Source organism: Ambystoma mexicanum, chromosome 2q (genome assembly GCF_040938575.1).
Source record: "Ambystoma mexicanum isolate Mex_15411 chromosome 2q, UKY_AmexF1_1, whole genome shotgun sequence".
NCBI lineage: Eukaryota > Metazoa > Chordata > Amphibia > Caudata > Ambystomatidae > Ambystoma > Ambystoma mexicanum.
In genome coordinates, this window is record NC_090924.1 from 236,037,847 (window position 1) to 236,060,150 (window position 22,304).

Here is a 22,304-nt window from a genome sequence, read left to right on the forward strand (position 1 = left end):
TATGGATGACGTTTTGAGAGAGTTACTTGATGTCGCGCCCTAGTGTACATAGATGATATCTTAGTGTACTCAACTTCAAAACAAGGATCACATTAAGCACATCTGTTCAGTCCTCTTCAAGCTCCGGGAACATCATTTATATGCAAAGCTGGAGAAGTGCTTTTTTCACGTCACCAAAGTTGAGTTTCTGGGTTTTATTCTTACTCCAGGAGGCATCAGAATGGACCTGCATAAAGTGGGGACTGTTTTGAAATGGCCATCACCAACGTCAGTAAAAGGGGTACAGAGCATGTTGGGCTTTGCAAACTTCTATCAGCGGTTCATACCAGACTTCTTACAGGTCGTACACCCGATCACCATATTGCTAAGAAAAAATAACAAGAAATTTGCCTGGACCGAAGAAGCAGAGAAGGCTTTTCAGGAACTCAAGAAAAGGTTCACCTCCGCGCCAATCCTGCGACATCCTCGCCCTGATCTTCCTTATATCGTGGAAACAGATGCTTCCAGCATTGCGATGGGAGCTGTCCTCTCGCAAAGAGATCCAGTAACAGGCCAGCTACATCCAGTGGCCTTTTGGTCGAAGACATTTTCTCCCCCGGAGATGAATTATGCCATCACGGACAAAGAACTCTTGGCGATCAAATCCACCTTTAAGGCCTGGCGGCCCTACCTTCTGGGGGCCAGACACACAAATACAGTTATCACAGACCACCGAAACCTGCAATACCTGAAGACAGCTAAAGCCCAGTCTTCACGCCGATTGCGGTGGGCCCTTTTCTTCGCCGAATACGACTATGTCAACACTATTCGACCAGGGGTCAAGAATGGAAAAGCTGACACACTCTCTCGTACAGGCACTGATGACTTGGTATATACGCCCCCAGATCCAGTCCCCATCATACCGGAAGACAAGCTCTTGGGCCTCACTATGGCCTTAACCCAAGTTGAACTGAGAGATAAGATTCAACGAACCATGAACCCAGATGCCTTCCTCGCATGGCAAGTGCAAGGAGAACAATATTCCATTAAAGATCACTTACCCTTTTTTAAGGATCGGTTGTATGTACCCACCAAAGACTTACAACAACAAATTGTTGCTAGTTATCATGATTCCCTGATCGAAGGGCACCCAGGAATCACCAAGACTCTAGCCAAGGTAAAACAGAACTTCTGGTGGCCTGCCTGGCGTAAAGATGTCATCCAATATGTTCAGTCCTGCGGAGTCTGTGCGGAAAAGAAGTCGCAAAAACAAAAACCATCCGGTCTTCTGCAACCTTTAGACATTCCTCCCACTCCCTGGCACACTCTTTCCCTCGACTTCATCACTGACCTACCTCCCAGTCAAGCGTTTAACACCATCCTGGTAGTCGTGGACTTGTTCTCAAAGATGGCACACTTTTTTCCACTCAAAGGCCTCCCTGACGCACCCACTCTAGCCAAAGTGTTCCTGGATGGTATTGTAAAACTACATGGCTTCCCATCAGTCCTGATCTCCGATCGAGGTAGCCAGTTCATCTCCAACTTCTGGAAAAAATGTTGTGCAATGGCACAAATTGACATTCAGGCTATCCACTCGCCATCACCCACAAACGGACGGTCAGACCGAGAGGACCAACCAGATCCTCGAACAATACCTAAGGTGCATGTTACACCATGAACTAAGAGACTGGAAAGATTTGTTATGGATAGCCGAGTACGCATATAACAACTTCTTGAACTCCAGTACTGGACAAACACCGTTTTATACCCTTTATGGTAGACACCCACGTACCTCAGAACTAGATGTCCCAACAAATTTGGAAATGCAAGCAGTAAAAACTCTTCACACCAACATCACTCAGGCTTTCAAAAAGGCCAAAGAACATCTTATTTTGGCCAAAGAAAAACAGAAGCAATTTGCCGACCAACACCGGAAAAAGGGCCCAGACTATCAGGTAGGAGACAAGGTTTGGCTGGCTGCCAAGTTTGTACCCATCAAGGGAACACAGACTTTTCAACCCAGGTACTTAGGACCTTACACCATCAAGGCAATTATCAATCCAGTGGCCGTCAAACTAGACTTACCACCTAACCTACAGATTCACCCAGTATTTCATGTGTCCCTATTAAAACCGATGCAGCCCGGTAGACAGGTTGGGACACCACCAAAACCCATACTTATTGACAGAGAACCAGAATTCGAAGTCAAAAGCATCTTGGATTCCAAGTATTTGAGGGGAAGGTTATACTACCTAGTCGATTGGAAAGAATTTGGACCCCAAGACAGATCCTGGGAACCCTGTGAAAACATTCATGCACCATGTCTGATTAGAAAATATCATCGTAACTTTCCAACTAAACCAGGGCCGGACAGAAGGAACACCTTGAGAGGGGCCTTGTGGGGGAGTGCTGTCACGACCTACTTCCTGAAACCCCCCCGGCAAGCCCATGGGCCAGGAGGGGTCTCGGCTCGGGCCCCCAACAAGCTTACGCATCCTTTGCCTAGGCCCTCTTGGGGCCAGTCCTGGCGCCTTTGGCGCCAGGCTCATACTTAATGAAGACTTGTGCTTGGGAACTACTTTATTTCAATGCCAGTCAATATGGAGGCATCCACTTAGCTTGGCTCCTTGGAACCAAGCTATGCGGTATAGTGTTTTGGGTGTGGTAGCCTAGGGACTATTTTACCTGGACTACTTTCTTGATGCTATTTAAACAACACCGGACTTGGAGAACATGCTTCGCGTTACTTTGCAATCCTTCAACGTGACGCTCATCGTGTTCAGCAGCATCTGCGAACCTCGGAAGAACAGCACCTGAAAAACAAAAGGGACATCGTTATTAGCAGCAGCTTACCTGTGATTCCACCGCTAGCTGCCCTCTGCTCCTGCAAACAGCATCCAAGGAACAGCGAGCCTCCCGGACCGTCGGGATATTTGCATGCCATGGTTCAACTCATCAAACAATACCAATTGGTGTTTCAGATGTACGCAACGGATACTCAAATGTATCTGCGCTTCGTCAAAGAGATGGGGAATCACGCCAAAATAACTGAATGCTTGGATCAAGAATAGCACTGGATGATGGAGAAATGTATGTGCGTCATTGGAGGACGGGGCGCCTGGTTGCTGCCTTGCTCTGCCCAGGTAGGTACACTTATATAAACAACACAATTGAGCAAGGTCATAAAGGTCTAACTGCTGAAAATAGAAATACTAAATCCTGAGTTTTTCAAACAAGGACTCGGTGGACACAGATTTTTTTAAAAAGTATATATACTGCAGTTCTTATTTAATATGTGTGTAGTAAATGTAAAGATACATTTGAATCTATGGGACATAGGATATTCAACATTAAAACATACATGGTGTAGTACCTGAATTGTACAAATCAAATGACAAATATTTGAAATAACCATTTTTCTTGCATTTGCATTCTCTAAAGGTCCCTTGGGGAGGAAACTTGAGAAATCAGTGTGGTAATAGTCAGGTCATCAGCACATTGGTTGCAAACAATCAAAAGTTTAACAACAACATAAACAACAAGTCAACACAACAGTGTTTTGGCCATTTAGAGCTAAACTTGGGAAGCAGTAGTATAGCAGGCCTTCATCAGGACAGAATATTCTTGTGAGTGAAGTATCCTATGTAGTCTGTTGGAGTAAACAGACAAAGAATATATCAGGAGTCACTAAAATCTAAGCAGTCTAGCAGTAGAATTGTAAACTATATACATTGAGAGCATGGGGGATTGCAGTGCTTACCGAATCCGCAAAAGCACAATGGCTTAAGGCATCTTAGTGTCTATGTGCATTGAGGTGGGCAGGAGAATTCTCCTTCTGCTGGACGGCCAATCCTGTGGGTAAAGACTGTGGACTGGTCAGTGGTACTGAATTCAGCCATCTAATTAATGTGTAGGTCGTGCAATAGGTATGTCTTACCTATTTGGAGCCTGTCAATAAGGTTGAGTAGTGACAGCTTGCAGCGCAATTAATGCAGTTTTGAATCCGGGAGAAACAAGTGGATTTCTCACTGCCGATAAAATAAAAACAGAGTTGCTCAGCAGGGAGCCAAAGGGTAATACCAAACAGAGCTATAAAAGTACTAAGTACGGTAGTCTAAATCCGTGGTGACATTCAGGATTGAAATGAAGCATTGATGAGTGCATGCACTGCTGCTTTGTTCAGTCTGTGTGCTTCAGCATGTTGGCTATGTCCTTGGAATGGCGACGGGCCAAGACTTTATTCTGCAGCCTTTTGAGTAGTAAATGCTGCTCCTCCTGCAACTATACTTCTGTGAGCTCCTGCTACCCACACTCAGTGACAATAGCAGGAGAGAAAGCATTGAGAATTCTCCACTTCCTCCTCTGATTTCTCTGATTCACCGGTTGAGAAAAGGTTGAGGGGAGGTATGACTAAGGCTGATTGTCACGACCCACTTCCTGGAACTCCCCGGCAGGCCCATGGGCCAGGAGGGGTCTCGGCTCGGGCCCCCAACAAGCTTAGACATCCTTTGCCTAGGCCCTCTTGGGGCCAGTCCTGGCGCCTTTGGTGCCAGGCTCATACTTAATGAAGGCTTGTGCTTGGGAACTACTTTATTTCAATGCCAGTCAACATGGAGGCATCCACATAGCTTGGCTCCTTGGAACCAAGCTATGCGGTATAGTGTTTTGGGTGTGGTAGGCTAGGGATTATTTTACCTGGACTACTTTCTTGATGCTATTTAAACCACACCCGACTTGGAGAACACGCTTTGCGTTACTTTGCAATCCTGTAACGTGACGCTTATCGTGAACAGCACCTGAAAAACAAAAGGGACATTGTTATTAGCAGCAGCTTACCTGTGATTCCACCGCTAGCTGCCCTCTGCTCCTGCAAACAGCATCCAAGGAACAGCGAGCCTCCCGGACCGTCGGATCTGCAAAAGGAGAGAAACAAGACATTAGACATTTACAATTGCGCCAGCAGCTTACCTCTCAAGTCGCCCATTGACCAGCCCTGCCTTGGGACTTCTTGCTCCGGGTGAGCACCGCAACCTACGGGAACAAAAGACAACAGGTTAGCAAAGGCAAGGCATCATAGAGCTGTGCATAGCGCCTACTTACCGCATCAAGGCGCTCTCGAAACACCATCACATGCTGGTGAGTCCAAATTCTGCCAACGTTCCACAGAGAACTTCCGCGCACCTAAGGAGAGAGAAAAGACATTATTGAATCCAAGAAATGCTTACAGTATAACAGTAATAATACCTACCTGAAAGACTCTAAAGGGCAGCATCAGTGAAGTAACTAGATCGCACTTGCCCACCAAGGACAATGCGCCCCTGCCAAGAAGGCAGGACGGAGAGCACGCCAAAACCCATAACAAGGTGAGGAAAGGTCCGGGGAGGGGCTGCGAGCATACGGGGTGTTGGGAGGCTCTTACCCCAGTTGCTCAGTCTTGAACATTGCCCACCTGTTTTCCTGACAGAACTTCCCCGCTGATTATACCAGGGAGCGGCTGAGAAGGGCACCAGAGTCCCCGCAGCTGGGTGGGGCCCCCGTGGATACCAGGTGAGCGTAACGCTGATTTATGCCTGAAAGAACTAATCAACCTGATGGGAGTCAACATCTCTGTCAGGAGTATCAAGTTCAAGATATAGATCTTCCAGAGCATCATTACCCTCATATCTTGGGGGGGATTGGCTGGCTTCCCTTTATCTGCTAGATGCCTTCTTCCACGTCCTTATCCATCACTTGCACCATCAATTCTTCCACTTTGCAGTTGGACAGAAAATGTCCAGTTTGTGGTTCTTCTGTTTGGCCTAAAGTCAGACTGTCAAGTAGTTACACAAGTGCTAGAACCCTTGTTGAGACGGTTGGAGGAGTAAGGAGTGTTCACCTTTAACTCGAGGACTGGTTAGTGTAGGGGTCCTCAATATTGGAAGTGGAGGGAAACCAGAACAAGACATGTGCTATGCTGTTCATCCATGTCTTTCTGATCATCCTCTGGAATGGAAGTCCCATTTTTTCTTATTTTATTTTATCTTATCTGAACTTATAAAGCATGGCGTAAGCCCAAGGGCATCATGGCACTAAAGCTGCAGAGGTGAAGCCAACCTGGTTACCAAGGAACTAGAAGAGACAAGTTTTCATAGCTCGACGGAAAGGCAGATGGTCCTCAATGACACATAAGGAGAGACAAAGAAGGCTCCAGGCCTTAAGTGATGCCACCAAAAAGGCACGACCACCCACCCGAGCAAGTCTGGCACTAGGGGGCTGAATCGTCTTCAGTGTTTGCAAGAGGAGTGACCTGCCGAGTTGTAGAGAGGTCTCTGACTCAGAGACTTCAATTTATAGGTGCTGTCTTTCTCACAGAGGGCTGCTTCATCTTCCAGGGAACAGGTCTACAACTCTCTACCAGGTGATGGTTAAGCTTTGCCTTTCCCTGTTGTCCCCTGGTCAGATTTAGTTTCAAGCACAGGAAGTGAGAGAGGCAATACTCTTTGCCACTCTTTGGGCAAGCCTCCTCCTGTGGCCCTTCCCGTCTCACCTTCACAGATCTTGGGACCCAAGATGTCAAGTCTACGAGAAGCAAATTCCTCTCCCAAACTCTATCAAGCCCTAACTCCTGTGCTGGATGGATCAGCAGAATTTGCTGAAGGGTTTTCCGGCTGAAAATCCCTTCTTCCCTTGTTCTCATGATGGACTCCAGATCACTGTGATCAGGTGCCTTCCTTGGTCCCGAGCCAACTCAGAAATGTTGGTCTTGTTCGCAGGCTAGAATGTCCTCAGTTTTCCACTGTGACTTTCCCTGCTCTTTGGTCCTTTGCTCTGGCACCAGGTTCAGGCTGTAATTTTCAGGTCAGAAAATACCCTGTCCCTAACCTAAGTAACTTTACAAAGCCCCTGAGAAGATAGCTTGGTCCCAAGGCCTTTGGGCAGAGACCACTCTCCTCTCCCTTATGGTGGTCCAAATTCTGGGTGTGTACAGTTTGTGTCACTGCTTCTCACCGTTGACGAACTGGCATCTCTCTATGAGCACATTTCAACTATTCAGAGGTCCTGATGCTCACCCGTGATCAACATATTTGCTTCACAGGAGAACTCCTTTCTTTCTCTTTTGTTCTCAACTCAGGGAAGTCTCTGCCTGAAGGATGGATGCTCTGTTCTTCTCATGCACAGGAACGTTTTACCTATGCCTTTGCCCCATTTCCCCTAATTTCCTAAAGAATCCAGACTTTCGGGGAAAAACAAATCCCAGGGTAACCCATGCGTGGCCTAGGAGGGCCTGGTTTCCCCATCTGGTGAAATTATCAGCCTCCCCTCTCTTGGTCCTCCCAGAGGTCCCCTCTGCGGGACCTTCCCAGATTGCTCTCATCTGAACAACAGGTGAAATGGAAGCTTGGTGTTTGAGAGGGAGGGCTTTATGCATCAGGGATAGTTTCCCTTTTCATTCAGGGCTCCTGCAAAACCTTGACCCTCTTTTCCCACTATCGACATCGGATTCCTTTGTGGCGTGTGCTATTGATGTGGTGACTTGTCTCTGGATTGAGGGGTTCCACACAGGGGTGTTGCTAGGTCTGGAAATGACCCGGGGCTATGCTGATGTTAGAACTGTTGGGACTGGGGGCTAGCTAGCCTTTTCGTTGTAGCTCCTGAGATTCTATCCGGGGCTACAACCAACAGACCAGGGGCAATAGCCCCCTTAGCCCCCCCTAGCAACGCCTCTGGTTCCACAATTGACTTTATTCTTTCAGAAGGGTTTCAATCTGGGTCTTGCCCTCTCCTTCCTCAGGGCTTAGTGGGCAGTAATCATGGCACTCTGTGAACCATGGAGTGTGATTTATTTAGGGGACCCTCTCATTTTCTGCTGAGTTTTTCCATCCGACCTTCATATAGATCTGCATCCCGTACAAGGTCCTCCTTTAAAACTTTTGGCTTGACCAATTTAAACTTTTCATCACTGAAAACAGTGACTAGTACTTTGACCAGAAGGATGGTTTTGCCTGGAGCTCTTCTGTGCTCCCCACACTTCCTTGAGCTATGCTCTGCCACCATAACTGCGTGCTGTGATCTTGTTTCTGTCCCTAGCCCAATGTGGTCTTGTCCTTCCACCTCTCTCATGGGATTGTTCTCTCTTCCCTCCCTGGTGGTCTTTTAAAAGCTGACTCCCCGAACATGCCTCACGTTGATGTGACAGAAACTCTCCTGACTTATCTGCAAATAAGTCCCACCATACAGGCATCAAACAGTCTGTTTGTGACCTTCAGCTCTGCAAGAAAGGGAAGGAACGCCTTTGGCTGAAATATACAATTTCCAATTCCTAGCTGCAGAGTGACCTTCCCTGCCCCCTTTGGATCCTGTGGTGTACCACAAGGGAGGTGTCTTCTTGCTGGGCCGAGGAGAGGCAAACCTCTACCCTGTAGACCTATAGGCCTGCCTCTACCTGGGCCTCTCACGTGGATTTCACACTTCACTATTGTTTGTATCTTCCAAATCTGAACTGCAATAACTGCGTATTAAACCTGGCAGATGTGGGTTAACGCAATTATTTTTTGCAAATTCAGAATGCAAAGTAGTTTAAATGCCTTTTAGCAGGTGCTAAAAGCAGACAGTTTCCATACGATTTCAATGCTTTGCTGCCAGCATGATAATGATCTCCAGGCAGAAAACCATTAGGAAGGCAGAAGAATGTTTCATGCCCACACTCAAGCATCAAGTTCATCCGAAGAGCAAATGGTGCTGTTAAATCTGGCATAATACTTTTACTCCCGGCTTTAACACCATGTTTGTGCACCCAGGGTTAAAAAATGAGCCCCGCAGCATTTGAAGCTCTGAAAATAATGGACAAGATCCAAATCCATTTCAAAGGATGTAGCTGCTTGATTAATAGTGAATAATCATTTCTGCAGGAGGGAAAAACTGGAGCAAGTGCATTTTGCACTATGGGCCTCAATACAGGTACGGTGGTAACGGTACAAACAAGTGGTAGTTAAAACACTTCCCATTTTTAAAATACCAGCTCATTACATGCTGAGATAGCACAATATATTTGCAACATGGGTGATGTAGAAGTAAATAATGTGGTGGGTAAATAACCCAAAATCATCCCATAAGGTACTTTCTAGCAGGGTCAGACTCGGGCATAAAGTTGTCCCGGGCACCAATGAAAAAGTGGCCCACATTTGCAAATGGCAACTCATTCCTTTTGTGACAGACTGTTTGAATAGTACCCAAGTGGGAGTTTTTGGGCACGATTCATGGAATTATTTGTGTGGGAAATAGGGGACTTGCATGCCAAACTGTGCCCAAATCCGTGTTCGTTCACTCATGGAACAGACTGCGCAGAACTTTCTTGGGACTTGCGTGGAGATTGCGCAGGCCCGGCACATCAGTGGCAGTCGACGAGCACCTTGCACGAGACTCCATGCAGAGAGTGGGCCAGACCTCCACATCGACAGGGGGTGGAACAGGCAGAATGAGGAAGAACATGCGAAAAGGTGGTCGTATTCAGAGACGTTTCACGGCCAAGCAATCGCACGGCCAAGCAATCGCACGGCCATCGTCGCCAAATATAACAGTATTCATGGATTTGGACTGAGATCGTCAGGTCGTGAAAAAGTCTGTGCAAATCTAGGAACCCATACGCCACATGATAGCAGGCATAAACGTCAATGCGCATAGCAAGAAATGCATATAAAGCACACAATATACACCAAATGAACATCTACAGCCATGATGACTCCTGCAATACTCTGAGCCATTGTGCACAGACACCGCAGGAGAATCCCCAGGGCCTCTTTTCTCTTGCTATCCCTACTATGTCAAAATATATTTAGTTTAGGGTACTATAAGGTATGCATATTGGCTTAAGCACATTTGCATCACACTACAATTATACTGCTGCAATAATGATGGTCGGCATCTTAGATGCAATGTTCAGTTCCCTGATTATTCTGCGTTTTCGGTCGGAACGCGGTAGAAGACCGCGGCTTGAACTCTTAGACACTTATAAGACAGGAATGCACATTCTGCAGGGCGTGTTGTTTGTCTTACACTGTAGAACCTTGAAGTCCTTGCAGGAGCGTAGCTAATCTAAAAGTTAGGTGCCCACCTATCTCGACCATGTTTTCTCCACTAAACCATTAATTGTAATAAATGTGCAAATGGAACGTGCTCCTCTAGAGAATACCCTATTCCCAAGCTTTAGAGCAGACTGACCTTAAGCTCCAGGAGCACCATAGATAAGCTGTACAGCAAATGTTACCTTGTACCAGAGAACACGAAATGCCCCCATGCACTGCTTTGCCCTGCTCCGAGAAAGTAAATTGTCAATAGGAGGATGGGGGAAAATGCAAGAACGATATCTTGGTAATACCATCTACGTGGAAAGGTCATGAACCCTGTGGTCCCTATCACACGAGGGGGCTGTACAAGTGTATTGCATGTTATTCCTGAATGTATATATGTGCCGTGCTCTAGCTATTCGTGGCTCTCTCCCGCCAGGTTGTCTGTATCGCATGCATCGTGGGGTGCTGAGACCCCAGTCATGACTGTAATAAACATTGTTCTTTGACCTCGTGACTGGCTATTTCCGTTTCTTTGTAGTAAGCCTCATTTTCTGTTCTTTCAATTAGATAGATCCCTATCAGATAGGCGGCGAACTGCCGGCCACCTATGGAGAGGTTGCCCTGACAGGTTTAAGGTGTGCTTACCATCAAGGGCAGTCTTTGTGTGTTTTCTGACAGTAACATGTAAGTGCAAACTACTATATATATATATATATATATATACAATATATATATATATATACTTCGATGCCCATTCTTTTGTGTTATAAAAGGTTGGCCCTAACGGGAGGAATGCAACAGAAGTAAGCAAGACTTATAGCTTCACCCTGTTTTTGTCATTTACATTCCAACAGACAAATCTGAAAAGCACTTGCTTACCTCAAGGGTACTGTGAGTCTCTATCGATCTTTAAATCTTTAATAGGGTCCTCCAGATGGACGTAGGCAATATTGAGTTGAAAGGGAAAAGCATTGTGTGGCAGTACGTAGATGACATTTTGGTTTGTAGCACAACAGAAGACCAATGTAGGCAAGACTCAGTTCAATTGCCACTTTTGTAGCTGAACCCGTGGCAGAGGGTGAGCATGTACATGACTGCGCCAGTTATGAGGAATCATTTGAAGACATACTGCTTGTAAAAGAAGGGGAGATACTCTTTATTGATGGGTCGTCAAAAAAAAATCAAATAAATGGAGAACGATTGACTGGGTCAGCTGTGGTGAGGCATAGAGAGAATGGGGAATTTGAAATTGTGGCAAGCATAAGGCTGTCATCTCAATTTATGGCACAAGCAGCAGAAATGGTGGCGCTTATTATTGCGCTTCAGAAATAGGAAGGAGAGGAAGTGACGGTGTACAGTGACTCTGCCTATGTGATGTGAACCGTACACCCAGGGCTAGCATGTTGGAAAAGGAGGGGCTACCACCGAGCGGACGATACTCCTGTGCAGCACGCAGCATTATTGGACGGGCTTATTAAGGCACTACAGTTGCCAGCAGCCATTGCAATAGTCAAATGCGCAGCTCACACTAAAAGAGCTGATTTTATTCCACGCGGAAACAAAGCCGTGGATGAAGAAGCCAAGAGGGTTGCAACTTCTTCAGACATTTCAAGTTTTGATACTCCTTACATAAAAAAGGGAGAAGTGATGGGTGTAATAATGCAGGATGGTTTTAATCATTTGCCGAAAACACAGTTGATGGAAATTCAAAGCAATTTTCCACAAGATGAGAAGGAGTTATGGGAAATGAGGGGATGTTCCTTATCCCCCTCCAAAGCCTTATTGCGGCAAGATAGCACTGGGAAGCCAGTAATGCAAGTAGCATTATTAAGGGTATTGCTTGAACAGCTGCACTACCCTGCGCATGTAAATAGGAAAAGCCTTGCTGCAGCTATTACAGAGGATTGGTTTGTACCAAACCTTTTGGAACACGTTGCATTTTATGTAGTAAATTGCATTGTATGTCAAAAGTTTACTGCTGAGCACACATTGGGAACAATCAGGGGTGTGATCCCTAGACCTAATGGTCCTTTTCGGCATTTACATATCGATTATGTTGATATGCTGCAGGTATGGAGTGGATACAGGTATATGATAGTGGTGGTGTGCCCGTTTTCGAGATGGATTGAAGCCGGTCCATGTACACACCTGGACGCCACTTGCATAGGGACATTTTTAGTATAAGAAGTATTTCCTAGATGGGGAGTATGTGAGGTGCTGAGATCAGACAATGGTTGTTAATGAATTATTCGAACAGATTAGCTTGTTACTAAACATAAAACATATGTTTTCTTCTGCTTATCATCTGCAAATGAACTGGATATGTAAGAGACTCAACGGTCTTCTCAAAGAGAGAATTGCTAAATTAAAATTGTCTTTGAAAAAGGGAGGCTCTATTGTCTACCCTTGGCATTAAATGCATTAAGGAATCAGCCCGGGTCGGACCACCACCTCACACCCCATTTACTAATAATGGGGAGGCAAATTAGAACGCCTCTGACTCCTCCATCGAGGAATAGAAGTGATGCCCAGAAGACAGCAGAAATGTTAGGAAATGAGTTACTTGCTTATTTAACATGTATGACCGCTAGTATCTCTGTCATTTCAGATCAACACAGAGACAAGGGGTGTCGTCTCAGGACACAGATGAAGACCATTCAGCAACCGGATTACAGAAATTATTACCTGTACCAAAATTATATATGAGAGACCCAATCCTAATTCGCAACTTCATTAGGAAGTGGCATGAGCTGCATTTTACTGGTCCCTACATCATAGAGAAGATTACTCCTTCAGCAGTAAAAGTCTGAGAAAGATGTGCCTGGACTCATTTAGGCAACGTTAAAAAGTATGCTGGCTAGACCGATCCACCGCCACCCATTTATTCAGAAGCAAGTCATCACAAAGTAGTTCAGCACGTGCAAACTTGATCGATGACGAGGAAGAAGGACGCAGAAAGTGCTGAGTAAATAAGTGCAAGTGTGCATTTGGACTGTGACTTACCGTGGACACTCCTTATAGATTATAGCAGGCGTGCAAACTTGTGCTTGAGCCACAAGAATCTCTGAACGGAACTAAAAGGAACATGTTGGAACATTGAAAAATATGCCAAATCTGGATTTCCTGTTCAGTGACTGGAAGAGGGAACAATCCCCCGATTCCTTCCTTACTGAATTTCTCTTTGGACACACCAATGGTCCTGTCTGATGTCGACATTCACCAGCTCCTGCTTATTGTCTTTTTTTATTTTTTGGACATATCCTGTACTTGTGGGGAGTACTAACATTCTTGTGTTCTTGCATGATCCTAAAAAGGGTCCAACGATAAGGAGACTTCTCTGAGCAATCATTGAGCAGATTCTGCAACTACCAGAGCACTTGACGAATTTGCCTGATTAAAAGGGTTTTTTCCTTTCTTAAAAAATAGTACACAGGCATAATGAGGGATCCTGAAAATGATGCAGTGGTGGAAAAGGTGCAGGCTCAGCAACGTGTAAGGAATCACCGTTGGTGGGGACTAATGTATTGGTGCCTGATATATGTCTGCAGAGCATCTATTATAGTTTTCCTGTTTCTATTAATGCATGCTGCTTATCTTGCCGGTCCAAAGCAAGCAGCAATCCCCTTGATCCTTCCCACACCAGTGACCCTTACAGACATATCTGTTGCACAAAGGCCAAGACCATATGTGATTATCCCTACACCAATGACAAGTGCAAAGTCACCTATTTCACTGACAAGTGTCCCTATGGTTCCCCCTGAAGGAAGGTCTGTTTTTGATTTGCTCCATGATCATTGGGTACACACTCACTATACAAGAAAGAGACCTAAGAGAAGTGCAAGAGAGAATGATTCTGAATGAAATAATTATCTAGACAGTACAGCACATTTGGGGAACAACATGTGGTATCAGCACATGAAAGAAGTAGTAAAGAGAACCACTGAGGAGCGCTGCTGTGTTTGTGCTCTCCTACCCTATGCATTGGGGAATTCTAAAAATATTTGTAAATATAGAAATAGATGTTCAGACCGCACATTGCCTAACACAGCCTGCACTTTGCCATACGAGAGGTCAATTTCAGGGTCAAACAGCATCCTTGGTATGGGTGACAGAATGGACAGCACCAGAAGAAGATGATTATGTTTAAGATATGAAAACAAGAGCAATGCCACACACAAAGGATCATGTGATTAGATACGAACAGCCTGGAATGAAGGGAGCAGGAATCAGATGGGAGATAAATAAAAAGCTCAATTGCCAAAGGAAAACTGAAGAAAAGGTAGTAAGATGCAAAGAGAGAGGCCAAATGCAGATATGGGGAACAGTACTTTCACCAGATGGATGGGAAGAAGGCATAGTCGTATGCAGAGCAGGGGCACTAACTGGACATCGCAAACCAGTTATAGAACGTGTGGAGACAGGATGTAAACCTCTTTGGCCACAGTTTTCCAAGCTACTGACCTGGGTTGAAGATAAAGGAGGCCCAGTGAATACAGTGCCTCTAGCCAGTGCAGAACTATGCTTCAGAAACAATGGCACAAGAAAAGCTGGAGAAAATCAAAATTGCAGTCAAATCTTTGATGTACCAGGAATGAAGGATGGGACAGTAGTAATAATAGACCCCTACCGGGCCTGTGGATCCAGAGCTTATATGAAGTTACTCAGATTTTGAGGAGGACTGTGTTCCATGGTGATTATTCATGTTCCAGCATTAGTGATCCCAAGAAGTGACTTGAATATTGGAGAATTTCCAAAAGCTGATGCTCACCAGAGGAAGGAGAGGTCGCTTGGATTTCTCAATCGAACAAAGAAGGAGAACTACTTCTCAGCCAAATCAATAGAAGCTTTCAATGCTATTGCATATCAGCACAGGTTGTTCAGCAAGACTGCATCAGTATTCACAACTATCTTTATGCCAGGGATCCTGACGATGGCGAATGCCACATGGTTACAGATAACCAGATGGGAGCTCTTGCAGATGATCAACACCACCATAAAGGAAAGGGATTCAACACGATTAAAGAAGAGCTGATAGCCATAAGACTGATGACTCTCCAGAACAGATATGTCCTGGACATGATTACAGCTATGGATGGAGGTGTTTGTGCCAAAATAGGGGAATCATATTGCACATTCATACCGTCTCATGATGACGAGAATGGGACCTTGACAGAGGCCATAACGTTGTTGACGAACTTACATACCAAGATGGAAGATAAAGTAGAAGATACAGCAGATGACAGCTGGTTTGCAGCAATCTTCTCATGGGTACCACAGTGGATGGCGAATATCTTTAAGTTCTTAGGAGCATTATTACTGATGATAATGTTTGGATTTTGTGTGATCAAAATAATAATCACACAATGCAAGAAGACAGCAAAGAAGGCAGTAGGAATAGAGATCCTAATCAATGTTGAATCTGGATTTGAACCCAAAGAGCTGACTTATGAAGAAATCAAAGACTGTATAAAGGCCAGCATCCATGCACCTGAAGGAACAAAGTTCCTGTATCCGAGAGACCACAAGAAGTATGTGGTATATGCATCTACTGCAGCCCAAGTGGACAATGCAGGCTTATGACCTGGAGCGTTGATGACCATGTAAAATCAGCAGGATCTTTGAAAGGTTTGATGACGTTATGGACTCCTAAGAAGCACTACTTCAAGAGAGGATGTCTTGATGTGGAGACTGGTGAGAGAGTGGTCGATGAATCAACCAGGGGGGGGGTGTAGAGGAGGAGCCAAATGCCTCCACCAGAAGTAAATTGCCTATATGTTGGGAACCGGAAATAGTAACAGCAAGACACCTGTAATGATGCCTATAACACGAGCAGCCTTTGAAGCAAAGTATCCATTGAGAAGACCTTTCTTTATGTACCCATGAAGAGCTGACAGCCTTTTGGGAAAGATCCCTGAAGAGCTTGTGAAGACAGATGAAAGAACAGATTAGTGACATCACATGAAGAAAGTGACACACCTCAGAAGAGATGACAAGAGAAAAGCTATATGGACCATATAGAATCTGATGACGAAGTAAGAACCGAGTAAACGTTCACATGCGAAATAAAGATCACACGTGCGAAGAAGCACAGAAGAAAATGACAATCATTTTATAATTGTACAGATGCAGTAACGCAAGTAGACAAAGTAATCATAAGGCTGGCTATACGTAGTGAATAGATTGCGGCGATGCGCCAAGGTATATATATATACATAGGAATATGGAAGTTCTACATCGTATATGAGCAAACTGGACCCTGAGAATAAAAGGGCTGGAAAAGTGTGGCGCAGCAAGATAAACTCAGTTGAGAATAGAAGGAGTATCAAGAGGCCTGCTTGGCCGAGTGTCAAGGGGTGAAGAAGCCAAGAAACTAGTGAATTATAATGGAATGATACAATGTACGAGAAGGTGAGAAGCCAAGCTCCTGTTAAGGTGTGGCGGAAGGACATTGGGTGCCAAGTTCTATTAGTTTAATACCATTAAATACAGCAAGGAAGTTCAAACGTGGTCTCCAGTCACATGGTCAGATGAAAATAGACTCTTGTACAGGCTACACCGAGACCAGAAGATAAAGTCATACCCACACTGCCTTTTATTCCTAGGAGCAGTGCTATTTTACAATGCCGAGTACAAAGACTATTCTCATGGCAGACAGCTTGAGTAATGATGGGCTAACTGGGTGGGGAGGCATGGTCAAGCCTGACCCTCTGGCACCTGGGGTATCAGCATGCATGCTGCTAATGAGTGGAATATTCCAGAATGGTACATTCATGCCAACCAATTATAAATGGCCACGTACCAAAGAGCCCTATAGTATAGAGACCCAATAAGACGTTGTGTATTTTACGATGCTCACAATGACTTTTACTAGGAGTGGGCAGAGTTTTCCACCTGACAGTAGAGATCCAATCACAACATCAACTCTCATAGAAAAAATACCTAGATGTTTCCTGTTACCCAACCACATCCCTCCATACGTTTCTTAGTTTGCCACGTAGGATGATGTCACCGATGACGAATATTTACTATATAATCATGTTTTTTAATAAATACGAACAAGACCTTACTGCTGGACGTTGGATTATGTCAGTTGTACTCCCTGTTTTAGATAATTGATATTAAAACAGACAAAAGTATTTTGACAACTTCCTGAGTCGGTTGAATTATTGATGTTTGAGTAATTTATCCATCCCCATCCACCCTGTAGAGTGTTACCTCATCTTAAATTATCTAAAACGGTTCAACACTGGCCCGACAGGTCTGACCCTGCCGGGCACTGCGGCCACAGTAGGCAGACCGTTCACGGAAGCACTGGCACTGTTGGCAACAGTGCCAGTGCTTCTGAGTCTCCACTCCCATAGAGGCCTATGGGACTCTATGTGAATGGGGACTTGCATTTTGCCGGCGCCTGACTTCCCGGGCTGCCGGACTTGTAATAGCTTGGTGGCACCGGGAAGTAAGGTGCTGGTAAAATATTACGAGGCCGGCGGCAACCCTCAGTAGCACCGGCAGGGTTGCCGCCAGACTTGTAATGATGCCCAATGTGTATGTGGTCTGTGGGCACTCATGCAACTACACTCTGGGAACAACGCAATGTGCCTTGACAGACAGCTGAGAAATGCATTGTGACAAGAAAACACATAGGAGCAGGCGACAAATGGAACATGCAACTTTGGATGATATGGCGTGTAAGTTAAACTTTGTCTGCATGCACCGGTCTAGCAGTGCAGATTGAAATGCAAAAAGAATGTAGCAATAAACAGTACTTGTAGGTGTCATATGGTGCACATGTGCTGGGGGAGTACCCTGTGGGGGATGTGTCCTATCAGTTATATCAAGGCTGTTACTGTCACCACCTTCTTAAGAAGCCTAATCTATGTCCAAAGGACCCGGACAATTTTAGGCTGATTACAAACTTCAATTTCCTTCTTAAAATCTTGGATAAATTGTCCACGTCTCAATTCCAAAGTTACATTGAGGCAAATGGTATCCTGCACAGCAGACAATCAGGTTTTCGACCCTCTCATTGTACAGAGACAGATCTAGTTGACGTACAGTTCCATATGTTGAAGATTATGGACGAGGGCAGGGCTGGGCTGTTGGTCCTGTTAAATCTGTCGGCGGCTTTTTATTTTGTGGACCACGATCGCCTCTTGCATTCCTCACATCACCTTGGACATTGCTCTAAAGAGGCCACCGATTGGTTCCACTCTTTCCTAACCAAGCAAGAATCCAGGATCCAGTGGGGCCCTGCATTTTCTCCATCTGCACCGTCCCTGTGAGGGGTTCCACAGGGAGCATGCCTTTCACCGGTTTTGTACAATCTATATATCTGCTCCCTCTGTTCTCTCCTTGATGAGCTGGGTATACTGTTCACAAATTATGCCGATGATTCCCAATTAGTTCTGGAAATCAGGGCAATCACACCCATGATTTTTCTATTCTACGACCAAATCGAGGCATGGATGGCAAACAATTGGCTCTGTTTGAATGGCAGCAAAACTGAACTCCTCATTTTTGGTTCCACACAGGCACTGGCTAAAATGAGTGTAGACTAAATTTCAAATCAGGAACAGTGTTGTCGAAGTACAAAACAAGGTTAAAATTCTTGGATTTCAGTTGGAGGCCCCTCTAAATGTGGATACCTATGTCAATCAGGTGAGCCAAAATTGTAGCTATTATCTTCGGCTACTTAGGAGCATCCATCCCTTCATCACAGAAAAGAACTGTGCTATCGTGGCCCAAGCAGTCATTCTGTCGCGGCTTGATTATTGCAATTCGCTATTGATTGAAGCCTCTTCCTGTAAAATAAAAAAAATGGCAAGTACTTCAAAATGACGCTGTGCGTGTTGTTAAAAAGATTTCAAGAAGGGTCAATATCTCCAACCACCGGAGGGATCTTCACTGGCTCCCGATACAGGAGCGCATACATTTCAAAGCCTGTACTTTGGAAAGGCGCCTCTGCACTTAAAGCCCTGGATCCCCTGCTATATGCCAAGTAGAGTGCTTCGCTCCTCAAACCAATAACAGGAGCTATGCCATAGCTTCAAACGCTCCAGAAGCTTTGGCAGATCCTTTCCAGTACGAGCTGCCAAGCTCTGGAACTCATTGCCCTCTGCCCTCAGACAAGAGGCTGACCTGAAGTCATTTCGGAAAGCTTTGAAAACTCATTTCTTTGGATAATGTATTCCAATTCCTGTTTTGAAGCTTCCCTCCCAGTTCCTATTTTCTGGCTTCTACCACCCAAGTCCTTCTTGTCCCGTTCTTGATGTTTGTTCTTGAATGTGTAAATGTTGCGCCCTGATGCCTGCTGGTTTTCGGCGTAGTATACAAATAAACAAACAAATAAATAAATAAATATGTGCCACAAATGGCTGCCACATGGGCTACGCCCAGTATGATGGCCAACTGACATGAGTCTGTACGTCACAGGACATGTTTTACCCAGGGCTGTCATACGAATGCAGCTGGATGTGGCAATACACAATTGATGTGGGTGATGCATGACTTGCAAAACACAGGAGGCGCAATGACGTACACTCACCTGATGTATCCTCATAATTCTCCAGCCCTCCCATGTCTTGCACCTGCTCAATGAGGATGAATTGGCTCATGGCCTCTTCATGCAGTGTGAGCTGCTTCTCCTCTGCTTAATCCCCTCCAGCTGCCTTTGCAGCGGCCAGGTTAACACTCAGCTTGTGCTCGATACAACAGGTGAGACCATTTCAGTGCTTCAGAACCTGTTTGTTTAAGGCGTTTATCTGGTGACATGCTGACAATGCACCATACGTTGTGTGGTTGTCAGTGTGCTCCCCACATACAAGCACATGTCACGGTGGTGATCGTTCACGTATTCAATGAGGATCTGGAACTCCTCATCAGAGAAGTTGTTCTTCCTGTGCGGGCCACTGTCATGTGCCGTGTCTAGCGGATGAGCCTCTTACTGATGTGCAGGGTGTCCCTTCCTGCCATGAGTTGCACAGGGGGTGGAGCTGCTCCTGTCTGGCTGGAACCACCTTGGCATCCAGGTGCTGGTCCACCTTTGGACTGGGGCTTGCAATGTCCTCCTGGGTCTGGGGCAGATGTCTCAATGTCACGTTTCTGAACCCCTGGGGTTTAGGAAGGTGTTTCACCACCACGTTCCGCACTCGCGGTGCTGGGGCAGGTGTTTCACCACCACATCCCTGACCCCCCTGGGCTGGGGCAGGTGTTTCACCACCATCTCCCCCACCCAGTACCGCCTGCCCCCTTTCCCTCTTGAGGCCATTCCACTCATTTCAAAGGTGTAAGGGATGAATGGGAGGCACACCAGTGATTTAGGGAACAGTCTACGTGATGTACAATGTAGATGTGCGGTCCAGCAAGGCTCAAATCTACCCCTAAAAGTGAAAACATGGTATTTGATGTGCAGTGGCACCCAAAGACACAAAAAGTGTGTATGCGGTACCCGGAAAGCCTCCAATGACTGAAAAAGTGGTACGCGATACGCAGTGGCACCCCTAAACACAAAAACAGCATATGCGGTACCCGGAAAGCATACAATAAATGATAAAGTGGTACGCGATATGCAGTGGCAGTCAGAGATCAAAAAAGTGCTTACACAACACACTGTATGCCTCAAAAAGAACACAAAAACATGCGCATATCAGCAGAGGTAAACACCCCCTCAAAGAAAATTTGGTACACGATACCTGAAGGTGAGATTTCCGTAGGAAAATACACATACGACTCCAGATCGTAACCTTTGTGCACACCCAGTGATGCACTTCGCTTGATTTATGAAACAGCGTCATTACCCTGAACCGTGTAGGCGTGCCCTGTATGTGCGCAGTGTCAAGTTACATGTTTTAGACCGTTACTCTGCAAGACGCACACCAGTGTTCCTCCTGCCTAAATTCGTGCTGATTTTGCCTCCTATGGCCCTGATTGACCTCATTTGGTCCTATAGTGCTGCTGCCTGCTGGAGAGTGAGTGCCTGCCTGCAACCTGCACTGTCTTGGTGTGCCAACTGCCCCACTTTTGCCTGGAGTCCTGTGTTGGCCCTGTGACCACCTCCTCTGCACTTTCCACCACCATTGCGCCACTACATCTTCCCAGGAGCAAGGAAGCCCATACCTGATATGATATGAAATGATATGGCATGAACGTGCCTATACACAAGTGTTTCAAGGCGGGACGAGGCAAGGGGGGGGAATAGAGGGAGGACAGACAGTAATCCTACTAGGCCAAGTGTCATTCAGGTCACACAAGTGCATGGGAAGGGAAGGAGGAGAAGTGCGGGGGTAGAGTGGGGGGGAGGTAAGTGCAGTACATGGGATAAAAAAATAACAATAAGTAAAAGTACAGCCAGCAGGTGGCAAGTGAAAGGGTAAGTGCAGACATCAGGTGTCAAGTGCTGGTAGTGGGACTGTAGGGACACATAAACAGTCCCCAAGTGTGGGGGTTGCCAGGAAGGCAGTGCAGGAGTGCGACCGGCGGGTGAGGGGACCTGGGCCTGAGATCAGAGGGTGGCCAGGTAACCAGTGCAGTTTCAGTGTCAGCCAGGAAGTCAGCAAGGGAGAGGAGGAGAAAAAGCAGACGCAAAGAGAAAGGTTTTGAGGTGCTTCCAGAACCGAAGATGATTCTCCTCAAGTTTCAGGGAGGCGGGGAGACTGTTCCAGAGGGAGGCCTCAGTCGAAGAAAGAGATCTACCATTGTAGTGATACACGAAATTGCAACCTTGCCAATCAGGGCTTTAGATGACAGCATTAGCCGCTGAAAGCCAATAGTGTATTCAAAGTATGTGCTAAAAATGCTGACAGTAGTCTGTTGTAGCACTTCCATTATGCAGTAGTGAGCTACAAGGAATATGCAGGCCTAGTATGAAATAGGTCACATTATGCATTGTTGATAGACAGGCAGGGAGAGGGCCCCAGCTATGTAGCTAATAGGTATTTTTGGAGTGTTTGGAACATCATGGCACCTATATAGCGCTTAGATAGCCAGTCTTAAGCGCTATAAACACTAAGCTATGAGTGCATGCCTTTTAGAGCTTGCAGATGGGGTTAATACATCCCTGCTTCCCTTAGAATATTCAGCCTCACTAACGGTAGCCCTGGCTCCAAGCTAATCTTCCTTTTCTCTGGGAAGGTACTGATAAGACATTCCTCAGCCAGCGCAGATGGGAACCAGGGAGGGGTAGGAGCGAGCAGGGTGCCTCTCAGAGAGAGTTGGGTTTTTTCCATGAGCCAGTTGCACAGGGAAAGTTCTGGAACTGTGCGTCATGGTGACTGACAGCAA